We start from the raw sequence: 12,604 nt of genomic DNA, 5'->3' as shown, positions 1-12,604 counted from the left end.
TTTTTATGCCACTAAAGCCTATCTGATTTGTTGGAGGAAAGTCAGAGGGAGCTTTAATGGAGTACAAATGTCTGCTTCCGTGCCACATGTCTGATGTAAGTCTCTGTAATGACCTAATATCACCCCTACTCACAGTGGCCGCCTAGCAGAGATGGGGAAAGGAAATCTTCTGTTCTCACCTGGTCTGGCCTAGATGTCATCCCAGACTCACATTGGCAGGGGTGACTTTTAATGTCAGACAAAAGCTTTCACTGTCTCTTCGTACATGTGAAAATAATAAACCAATCAGCAGTCCCTTCCAAAAGTGGTCATTGTTGAGCTGGGAAACTTCCTGCTAACTTGGAGTGCATCCACCAACCTTACTGTGTTGATTAGTTATAGATTTTTAAGGCACCACATTTTAAATCTATGCTCAATTTCCTCCAATATCAATTGCTTATTTGCACATTTCTTTACAAGAACTATCTTTTCATTAACTTCTGTGGCTAACCTCATAAATGGTGAACATGTTATATTCATGACCAAAAAAGTACTGGAAATATCTGTACTAATGCAGGCAATCACCAGTGTAAAGAGTGAATTAAACAGGATTGACTATCCTGAAAATGGCCCCCATCATGTAAAAGGTCACTATAATTGAGAGGTAATGTTAGGTCACTGCATTGGCTTGGATGGGACATAGGGTACAGGAACAGTCATTGAGCCCAAACACATTGTCATGTCACATGTCATGAGGCACTTATACTCCATTAAAGCCTCTTTGGTCTTTCTTCCACTAAATCTATCAGCTTCCCTATTCCCTTTTACCTTGTCTGCTTGCCCAACTACCATTCAAATGCAGCTAAACTATTTGCTTCAACCACTCTCTGTGGTAGCAAGACCCATGTTCTTGCCACTTTTTGGGTTTACTGAGTTCCCTGTTCAATTTCTTGGTCCTGTTATGAAGGTGTTTTCAGGTGAGGATCCATCCTCCTATCAGCTCAGTAACATGTACAGCCTAAGTGCCTTCATCTGATTTTCTAAAAATTATTCGTTGATATAAAACAAGATAATCAGGACAAACGATGGCGCAGTTAGTCGAACTGCTGCCCTACCACTCCCTTAACCTGGGTTCAGTCCTGGCCTCAGGTGCTGTCTGTGTGGAGTTTGCACATCCTCCTTGTGACCGCTTGCGTTTCCTCCAGGTTGTCCGGTTTTCTCCCACATTCCAAAGACAATCAGATTGGTTGGTTAATTGGCCATTGTAAATTGTCTTTACCATGTAGGTGGGCACTAGAATTCATGGGGAACTGAAGGGAGTGCAGGGAGAATAAAATGGGACTAGCATAAGATTCCTGTAAATGGGTGTTTAATGGTCAGCATGGATTGGTGGGCCAAAGGGCCTGTTTCTGGGCTGTATGACTCTATAAACTCAATCTATGATCTATGACAATACAGATATTTTCCCCAAATTATTTGAAAGCAAGGAAAGGGAAGCTGGAGTTGCAAGGGAATGTTAGTGTAGTATGTCGCAGCAATGGTTTGGCCTGAAGGGCCATGGTCAAACAGCATGTCCAGGTATTTAGCAGTCCTTGAGGAATATCATATGAAGTATTCGATTGCAAGAGAAAAGCAATAAATGCTTGATCAAGGAGGCAGTCATTATTGAGCATCTTCATGGAGAGGAGAGTGGTAGAGAAGGAGAAAGGTTTAGGGGATGGAATTCCAGAGCTTAGGAATCAGCCCCAATGGTGAAGCATTGTGTATTCAAGGTGCTCAAGAGGGCAGAATGTTGGGAGAGATCAGAAAGCTGTAGAGCTGGAGGAATTTACAGAGAAAGGGGCAGAGAGAGCATTTAGTTGTGTGGGCAAATAGGACCAGCTTAGATGGGCAACTTGGTCGGCATGGACGAGTTAGGACAAGGACCTGTTTCCATGCTGTATGACTCAATGACTCCATGAGTTTACAGAGAAAGGGACAGAGAGACTAGTTAGGAACTTGAACAGAGGGATGAGAATTTTGAAGTTGACACATGGCTAAATTTAATGTATGACTTGACCACTCAGCTGTTGGCAACAGTATTCATTCACTGGATTTTCCAACTGGGGCTTGATAGCAATCAGGTCCAACACAACTGATTTTCGTCATTGTAGGTAAGACTGCTGAGATCATTAGTTGGACTCCTACTGCAACCTCAAGCTTGGATCTACTACCTCAGGGTAGATCCAGAACCTGTGACATTCTGCTGTGTGTTACACAGTCGCAAGCCAACCTGATATAAAACTTGGAGGTAGCTCAGCATGAAGATGTTTGATTTTGTCAGCTACATATTGTGTTGTGCATTCTTTGTGGTTCCGACACAAAGAGAACTGAGTGACGAATATTATGGTGTGTGTTGCTATGGCAATAGCTGACCTCAAGGATGGCAATAAGTGTTCATGTTCTTTTGTTCAAGTGCTGGTAGCTTTTGGATAAACAGTTCTAGTCAGTGCAATAAATTCCACATCTGAGTCAATTAGATAACAGCTACTTATTACCTCCCGTAAATGTCTATTCATGTAACTAATGCTGCTATATTCGGTGAAGCTCTTTTCTAGGTAAGGATGCAAGAAAACAGCTATTTGAGTGATATCCTCTCCTCCTCTCTGGTCTCTATCCTTGTTCTCCCTCTCCCTCTCCCTCCCTCTCCCTCCCTCTCCCTCCCTCTCCCTCCCTGTCCCACCCTCTCCCTCCCTCTCTCACCCTCTCCCTCCCTCCCTCCTCATCACAATCCCTCTCTCTTTACTGTGGCCATTATGGTCATTTCCCCATGAACTTCTCTCTCCCACCAAAGCTACAGATATGTTGTTTTAACTATTTTTCCTCTTCTTGCAGGGTCTTCTTGGATTTTCCTCCAATCCAAGGAATTCCTTGATGTCTTGCAGTATTGTGCGGCATTCGGTTACATAAAAAATAAAAGCAGGAGTAGGACATTCAGGCCCTTGTGCCTACCACACTCAGCTCTATTTTCCTGCACTAACCCGATATCTATTAATTTAGAGTCAGAGAGTTAGAGAGTCGTACTGCATGGAAACAGGCAAGGAAACTGGTTGAATGCCCATCCAAGCTAGTCCCATTTACCCAAGTTTGGCCTATATCCTTATAAACCATCCCTATTCATTACCTGTCCAAATTTCTTTTAAAAGTTGTTATTGTATCTGCCTCAACCACTTCCTCTGGGAGCTCTTTCCATATACATGGCATCCTTGGGATCCATGTTTCTCTATTTCCATGGAACTCTTGTTATTCGTTACTTATATAAGTGATTTAGATGCGAATGCACAAGGCTTGATCAGTAAGTTTGTGGATGACGCAAAATTAGGAGGTGTTGCTGAGAGTGAAGGTTATCGTAGATTGCAGGGGAACCTTGATCAGTTTTGGAAGTGGGCTGAGGGTTGGTAAATGGATTTCAATACAGATAAGTGAGAGGTGATGCATTTTGGAAAGTCAAACCAGCATAGGACTTGTACTATGAATGGCAGGGGACTAGAAAGTGTAACGGAACAGAGGGACCGACCAGTTCAAGTGCATAGTTCATTGAAAGCGGTGTCACAGGTAGACAGGGTGGTGAAAAAGGCACTTAGCACACCGGCCTTCATCTGTCAGGGCATTGAATATGGGAGCTGGAACATTAAGTTGCAGTTGTATAAGTTGTTGGTGAGGCCACATGGAGTACTGTGTGCAGTTTTGGTCACCCTGTTACAGGAAAGACATGGTTAAACCAGAAACAGTGCAGAAAAGATTTACGAGGATGTTGCCAGGACTCGAAGGCCTGAGTTGTAGGGAGAGGTTGGCCAGGCTAGGTCTTTATTCCTTGGAATGTAGGAGAGTGAGGGGCGACCTTACAGAAATGTTTAAAATTATGAGAAGCATAGATGAGGTGGACGGTAACAGTCTTTTCCCCAGGGTAGAGGAATCTAAAACTAGGGGGCATAGGATTAGGGTGAGAGGGGAAAGATTTAAAAGGGACCTGAGGGGCAACTTTTTCACACAGAGGGTGGTGAGTATATGGAATGAGCTGCCAGAGGAAGTGGTTGAGACAGGGACAAGCAGTTGGATGGGCGGGGCTTGGAGAGATATGGGCCGAACGCAGGAATTTGGGACTAGCTGGGTGGGCAATGTGGTCGGCATGGACTGGCTGGGCCAAAGGGCCTGTATCTGTGCTGTATTGCTCTATGACTCTATACGCACCACCCACTGTATAAAAAGTTGCTCCTCAAGTTCCTATTAAATCTTTCCCCCCTCAGCTTAAACCTATGCCTTCTCACTCTTCATTCCCCAACCCTGGGCAAAAGACTGAGTGCATTTATCCTATGTATGCCCCTCATGATCTCTATAAGATCACCTCTCAGTGCCCTATGCTCCAAGGAAGAGAGTCCTAACCTGTCCAACCTCTCTCTACAACTCAGTCCCTCAAGTACTGGCAACATTTTTGTAATTTCCTGAAGAATCGAACAACCAATAACCTCAGGTTTCAGGATTAGGTAAAACATGAGGTGAAAATTGCTGAATACAGCAAGTATGTAGATTGCTTTCTAGTCCTGGGATATTTTGTCTTGCGGTGCTGATGGATGGGGAGGCAGTGCACATTTCTGAAACTCTGCAGCGAAGTTCTGAAAATCCTCTTACTGCAAAGATTTTCTCTGTATTTCACTTCCACAGAGTGTTAAAAAAGTAGTCTTTGTACAACTTTGCACCTCCTCTCATTCAAGCATTCCATCAAACCCAGGACAACAGAAAACAATTAATATAATATAACTTCATACATTAATTAAATATTCAAATTACATTGCTGCATCCAGCTGTCATTTGGCAATGTATCAATTATATTCAATTTGTTCAGTATTTGGAATAAACAGAAAATTAAGGATTATTTTAAATTTGGATCTAGCAGGGCTGAAAGTAATTTATCAGTAAGGTCACATTGCTAACAAGTTGATTGCACCGGCCCCCTTTTTGCCAGTACACATTATCGGTCCACACTGGCTTACTTTCTCCTCTGGGATCAAGTGTTGATGATTTGAATAAAGTAAAAGTTCTGTGGCTAGGATTTGCCATTAGTAAAAGTTCTGTGGCTAGGATTTGCCATTGAGGTGCTCTTCTGTCCCTCTTTTCATGAAAGTTTAACCTCAGGTCAACCTCTGGCATCACTTCCATCTGATCTTCATTCATGTGCTGGCCTCAGTGACGAGTCTTGTGGTTTTATTTTAACCCGGGATTGTCATACTGATACATTAACATCCCTACTCATGACACGGAACTGATCGTGGGCAGGTTCTTTCTTTCTGTAACTTGGTGAAACACAGGGCACTCTTCCCATTCCCGAGTGGAAAGTCCTTAGCAATTTCCAAAATGCTTCTGGAGGTTTAGGCTGAAGATGGGGCCTTTGTCACCATCCCACCTGTCACTGCCCCAACCAGACCTCTTATTATGGCAGAGTCAACTTAGCCCATTGAGCCATGCCAGTTCCTTCATGTCTACCATTACCCCCTTGTAGAAACCAAAGATTATTTTCTGAACGTCATGAACCTACACAATGAACTGTTCCTCACCAGCCCCTCCACCAACCCACTGCTACTTCAGGAAATTACAGTAAACATCTAGCCACAATCAGTCTCACCTTCCCTAAAATTAATTAGAATTACAGCTAAGCACAGAGTCCATATGATACAGGAGCATAGGTCTATAAGACCACAAGATATTGGAGCAGAATTAGGCCATTCAGCCCATCAAGTTGTACTGTTCCATTGGCCCACCATTCAATCACGGTTGTTTTTTTTTAACCCCGTTTTCCCACCTTCTCCCCGTAACCGTTAACCCCCTTACCAATCAAGAACCTATCAATCTCTGCCTTAAATACACCCAATGACTTGGCCTCAGCCCTCTGTGGCAGTGAATTCCACAGATTCACCACCCTCTGGCTGAGGAAATTCCTCCTGATCTCAGTTCTGAAGGGACTTCCCTTTATTCTGAGGCTGTGCCCTCAGATCGCAGACTCTCCTACTAACAGAAACGTCCTCCCCACATCCACTCTATCCAGATAAACTAACTTTAAGAGTTGTCAAAACCAGTGATAGAACTTGCACATTGATACTCAAGCAATAATATATGTTCAACCTCTGGAGATCAGTGGCCTGTTACGAGGTAGGTGAGGTAAGACCAGGTGTGCTAAGATTCACTGTGACCAACGCCTCCATTGAACATGTTCTCTGGATCCCATCACAGAACTCAGGCAGTGATTAGAACTGGCTCAAGCTTTGTTCCTATTGAGGATGGTGTCCTCTGAATTCTGTGAGCAGCACCCCAGGCCCATTCATTACTTTCTCTAATTGCTTTGGTAGTGACTATTGTGCAGTTTTGAAGGAATTGTCATTATATCAAAGAGGGCAGCTCAGTGGTGCAGCAGTTAGTGCTGCTGACTTTCAGCTCCGGGGACCCAGGTTCGAGCCTGTCCCCAGGTGCTGTCTATATGGAGTGTGCACTTCAACCTTAGACCATGGAGATTTCCATACCATCCTTTGGTTTCCTCCCAAAGACATAGTGGTAGGTTAATTAACCTCCATAGATTTTCCTTCTGTCGGTAAGAGGGAAAGGAATCAAAGGGGAGTGGGCATGTGAAAGAGAATAAGTCGCAAATATACAGGGACATGAGAGGGGGACAGGACTGATGGTTCTACTGGGAATACAGCCTGGAATGATCGGCATAATGGCCTCCTTCAATGTCATTCGAAAAAAGTGACAACCATAGAGTGTGAGTGATGATAAAAGAATTATTTACTCCCTGATTCAACCGAGCTAATATCATGGTCACTCCCATGCTCCCATTATCTTTGATTACTAAAGTGTGTTCTCTACAACAAGAGAAAACTTCTGATCCATTGGATTGTCACCTGTTGAAGGTCAAAAAATGTGTCATTGACAGCATGTGTCATGGCTGATATCACACTAAGTAGCTCCATTCCGTTGATGTGTGGTGACATTGTTATTGAATGACTAACTTGCTGCTGCCACGTGAAATTATTGGAATTTAATCTGTAGCAGATTAGTGGAAAATTGCAGTGCTCCACCACTGTCATCTTATTAATGTGTAAATGTACTTTATTTTTTTGGTAGTGTTCATCAAAGTGAAGGGTGAGTGTAAGTGCTGAAGAAATGGGATTTCTTTCTCATTCAGCAGAATGATTCTGCATGGTAGAAAAAGTGCAGAGTAAAACTCTCTCCATTGCCACAGGTGCCTCTACCCCAACAGCAGGGGGATGTCTAGAATCCCCCCCAGTACATCATGGTGAGGTATTTCCAGGCTCTGTGGCACAATGGATAGTGCATTGGACTTCCAGCAGTTGAAGTGATTCAAAGGTTCCAGGTTCGAGTCCTGGCAGAGTTGAGTTCTTTAGGGCAGGCACGGTAGTGTAGCGGTTAGTGTAACACTATTACAGCGCCAGCGACCCGGGTTCATTTCCACCGCTGTCTGTAAGGAGTTTGTACATTCTCCCCGTGACTGCGTGGGTTTCCTCTGGGTTCTCCGGTTTTCTCCCACATTCCGAAGATGTACAGGCTAGGAAGTTGTGGGCACGCTATGTTGGCGCCAGAAGCGTGGCGACACTTGCGAGCTGCCCCCCAGCACATCCTACGCAAAAGATGCATTTTACTGTGTGTTTCGATGCACATGTGACTAATAAATAAATAAAATAAATTTTACCCCACTCTGAGCGACATTGTGAATGAATGAAAAGCAATGTAGCCTTTCCCATGCCAATCCCTGAATTATTGTGGTAATAGAATATCAGAAATGAATGGAAAGCAGTTTCACTGGCACCCACCCCAATTCATCTTGCAAACCAGCCTTCCCTCTATTGACTCTGTCTACACTTCCTGCTGCCTCGGGAAAGCAACCAACACAATCAAGGACCGCTCCCGGCCCAGTCATTCTCTCTTCTCCCCTATCCCATTGGGCAGAAGACACAAAAACTTGAGAGCATGTATCACCAGGCTCAAGGACAGCTTCTATCCCATTGTTATTGAACTCTTGAACAGAACCTCTTATACAATAAAAGATGAACTCTTGATTTTCCAATCTACCTCATTGTGGCCTTTGCACTTTATTTGTTTGCCTGCACTGCACCTTCTCTGTAACTGTAACAGTTTATTCTGATTTTCCTTTCTGCTACTTAATGTGCTTATGATCATTCTGGATGGTATGCAAACAAAAGCTTTTCACCGTATCTTGGTACATTCTCTCTTCTTCCCCCTCCCATTGAGCAGAAGATACAAAAGCCTGAAAGCACTTACCACCAGGTTCAAGGACAGCTCCTATCCCACTGTTATAAGACTATTGAATGGTTCCCAACTACAATAAGATGGACTGTTGCCTCACAATCTACCTCATCATGACCTTGCACCTTATTGTCTACCTGCACTGCACTTTCTCTGTAACTGTAACACTTCATTCTGCATTCTGTTATTGTTTTCCCTTGCACTACCTCAATGCACTGTTGTAATGAAATGATCGGTATGGATGGCATGCAAAACAAAGTCTTTCACTGTACCTTGGTACATGTGACAATAATAAACCAATTTACCAATGTACATGTGACAAAGATAAACCAATACCAGTACCAATATGTGCTGACACTTCTGGGATCATCCATTGGAAATGGCAACTGATATCATATGTTCCCCAACCAACTGTTGGTGAAAGTGACAGTGCAATACCAGTGATAGTGAACAGAGCATCTGACATATTGACAATATTCATCCTTGGATGCCAATATATTGTAAAGCACTACCAAAGATTAGTTCTGTTGAGGTCAATGGACCCAAATTCCAGGAGTTGAATTAAATGCACAGTCAGGTACTAAATACTGCATTTAGTGCCATTGTTTAAAAAATAAATTCTTTGCATTTTCCTGCTATCAACTTAGCAATGCTTAATGTAACACTGTTCTATTTCTGATGCTCAGTATTGAGAAAGCATTGTGGGAAAGCTATCAGCCACAGTCTACTGAATGGGAAAGCAGGCTCTACGGATCAAATGATCTACTGTTGCTCCTATATTATGTGGCCTTAAATTCAATAACATTACAGAGCCTTAAACCCATATTCCGGACTGGCACTTGAGTGCAGTACTGAGGGAGTGCTGTCGCATTGAAAGTGCAGACTTTTGAGTGACAGGTTAAACCAAAGCTGTCTTTTTTTCTCAGATTGATGAGAGGGAAAAGATTAAGATTAGAGGGGAAAGATTTCAAGAGCACCCAAGGGACAACCTTTTCACACAGGGGGTGGTGGGTAAGTGGAGTGAGCTGCTAAAAGAAGTGGTAGACATGGGTACAATTACAATGTTTAAGAGACATTTGGACAGGTACATGGATAGGAAAGGCTCAGAGGGATATGTGCTAAATGCAGGCAAATGGGACTAGCTCAGATAGGCATTTTGGTCAGCATGGATGAGTTGGGCCAAAGGGCCTGTCTTCTTGCTGTATAACTCTATGACTCTGTTGAGGAGAAAGATCACAAGATCCTATTTTGAAGAAGAGCATGGGAATTATCCCTGCAATCATGGTCCACATTTGTCCCCCAATCAAAACCTCAAAAATGAATATCTGGTCATTATCTTGTGATGTTACTGGGCCCTTGCTGTGTACCAATTAGCTGTTGTATTTTCTACAGTGTAACAATGACTGTAATTAGAATCATAGGATTACTGCAGCACACAAGGAGGCTATTTGCCTTATTAACTTAGTGGCACCTTTCTGAAAGAGAAGTCCAGTGGAATCCAATCCCCAGATGGTTCATCATAGGCCTATATTTTTTTACTCAACTTTTAATTCAATTTCCTCTTGGAAGCCACTGTTAAATCTGCTTGCACTACCCTTTCAGGCAGATCAAGTAGATCAATGCTACCCTGTGTAAAAGCGGTTTTCTTCTTGACACCCTTGGTTCTTTTACCAATTACTCTGAGGCTGTCAGTGTGGAATTTACGTGTTTTCACTGTGACTATGTGGGTTTCCTTCAGGTGCTCTAGTTTCCTCCCACATCCCAAAGATGTGCAGATTGTGAGGTTAATTTTCCACTGTAAATTGCCCATGGTATGTGGGTCAGTGGCAGAATCTGGAGGGAGTTGGTCAGAATGTGGGGAGAATAAAAAGGGATTAACGTTGGATTAATGCAAATGGATGGTTGATGGTCAGCACAGACTTGGTGGGCTGGGGAGCCTGTTTCCATGCTGTATCACTTATTGACTCTAAATCTGTTCTCCGTGTACCATTGGGAACAGTTTCTCGTTCTTCACTTTGTCTAAACCCTTGATGATTTTGAACAGCTTTCAACATTCTCTGCCAGCAGGTGAACTATACCAGCTCCTCTGATCTCTCCATACAACAGAAATCCCTCACCCCAGGGACACTCTGCTCAATCTTTTATGCACCCAGTGCAGGACCTTCACATTCTCCTGGAGTGCAGTTGGATAAAACTGTCCAGTTGGGTAAATTTCAGGTATAGCGAGGAGAGAGCAGAAGTTGTCAGTCTTTCTTACTTTGATACACACACTTAAATGTTTTTTCCAAAAATTGTAATATGTGTCCTTTTTAAATTTGAAATATTTTGTGTCAAATTGTTACATTAGCTTCATTTGTTCTCACTATACAGTTCTAATCGTCATTTTGTTTTGTTTGACAAAGCATTTAATTTTTATTACAGCAGCTTAATTAGCTCTGATAAGTCTAATTATCGCCAGCCCTTCCCTTGTATGCACAGAGATCACTCATTTGTTCTGAAATTGAACTGACAGTCTAAACTACTTACAGCTGGACAATCACCTCACACTGAATTATTCTGCATTGAGTGGCTGCACCCATGTTGTCTCATTTATGTTATTACTGTCAGGATATCATCACACGGTCTTCAAAATGATCTGTGCAGCATTAGGAACCCACATCTGTCATCACCCATACTATATGGTGCACATGGACCATTGTGATCTATAAAGCACAGGAACCCGTGCTATTATCTGACACTCCCATTCCTTCACATGCACTGTTTAACATCCATATTTATTGCATTCCTACTTACCCAGTCAACTAGAAAATTAAAACATTAGCATGAAACTACTGTCCCACCCCCTCCCTTGACCCACATTTGGTTAGTAACCCCCAGCACGAGTGATAGAATGTTGTCAGTAACAGCAAAACAGTGACAAGCCACTCTTGTTTCTTCTTTCAATCAGTTCATTAAGAAAATTAATCATGGCTTTCAAGGTGGAATTGGATGGCATGGAAGGGAAAATAATTTGCAGGGCTGTGAGCAAAGGGGAAGGGCATGGGACTGATCATTTTGCCCACTGAGAAGCTGGCAGAGAGTTGATAAGCCTAATGACTTTTCATATGATAATATAATTGGGTGATAATTCTAATTGGGTGTTTTGTATTTTCCCTGCAATTTTTGGCAGGATGAACCCAGGCAGTTTTCCAAACTGTTAGATTGTTGTAATTGTACATAAACAGCCAACAAGGCAGTTCTTCATCCAGGTGCTCCGGTTTCCTCCCATATTCCAAAGACGTACAGGTTAGGAAGTTGTGGGCATGCTATTTTGGCACCAGAAGCGTGGCGACACTTGTGGGCTGCCCCCAGAACACTCTACGCAAAAGATGAATTTCACTGTGTGTTTCGATGTACATGTGACTAATAAAGATATCTTATTAACTGCTGGGATGTCATTGGGGCCCATTAGCATTGCCATGCCCAGTGTACTGAGCTCCTTCTTGATGGCACAGAGTGTGCATAAGTGATGCTGAATGAAGGTGTGTTTTGGTATGGGGGAGAGGGGGCGGGGGGGAGAGGGAGTGAGGGAGAGAGGGCGGGGGGAAGAGGGAGTGAGGGAGAGGGGGTGGGGTGGGAGGGGAGGGGGCAGGGGGCAGGAAGAGGGGTGGATATCAGGTGTTGGCCAGGTAGAATCATTCATTCAGCACCTTAAACTAATAAAAGCTCTAAATGCGACAGTCTTGTTCTTTGTTGGTCTCTACCTTCACTGAGGTCTACAACGTTCTTGGAACTTCTTTCCTGAATAAAACAAAGCTACTGTTAGGACACCTATACTATTTGAATAGACTGACACTATTAAGATTCTGAGCACATCATCAGACAGTGAAAGGCATGTCTTATCCTATTTTCTGAAAAAAGTTAGTAGAGAAGGTAGAATTAAAAGGCATTTAAAACCCTGTAAACCTTGACCCCAATCAAATAGAATCAAGCATGAAATATTCCACTGGTCCTTGCAGTGGGATTTGGGTGATTATGGAAAATGTTCCTTTAGTAGCCTGTGCTGTATGCTTTTCCCAATTCATTTAAAATCTAAAAGACAATTATTCTGCTGCTCTGAAAGTGAGCATGTAGGGATCAGGCAGTATCGGTCTACTAGACCTTTAAAAGTAGCAAGGCAGCAGGGACATAGAAATATCCTCTGGTGAGTTAATGCTACATGTTCTGGAGATCAATGGCAGTGATATGTAAGAGGTTCAATGATTAACATTAAAAGCCCAGAAATGAGATTTAAATGCTCTTCTTCAACCGTTGAAATTGAAAAGAAGTCCTT

At 43.0% G+C, this 12,604-nt stretch overlaps 1 protein-coding gene and 1 non-coding gene across 8 annotated transcripts in view; both read left to right on the top strand.

The window, feature by feature from the left end:
* The window catches only part of LOC127574151 (receptor-type tyrosine-protein phosphatase mu-like), a 746,263-nt gene that overhangs the window by 520,281 nt on the left and 213,378 nt on the right, over positions 1-12,604 (top strand). The window lies entirely within an intron of this gene.
* On the top strand, positions 7,318-7,402 carry trnag-ucc (transfer RNA glycine (anticodon UCC)). The gene is given in 2 exon segments: positions 7,318-7,354; positions 7,367-7,402. It is a non-coding gene; the product is annotated as a tRNA-Gly (tRNA).

This window comes from Pristis pectinata, chromosome 9, assembly GCF_009764475.1.
Source record: "Pristis pectinata isolate sPriPec2 chromosome 9, sPriPec2.1.pri, whole genome shotgun sequence".
Lineage (NCBI taxonomy): Eukaryota > Metazoa > Chordata > Chondrichthyes > Rhinopristiformes > Pristidae > Pristis > Pristis pectinata.
Note: the sequence above shows the minus strand (reverse complement) of the source record. Positions and strands in the feature narration are given on the sequence as shown.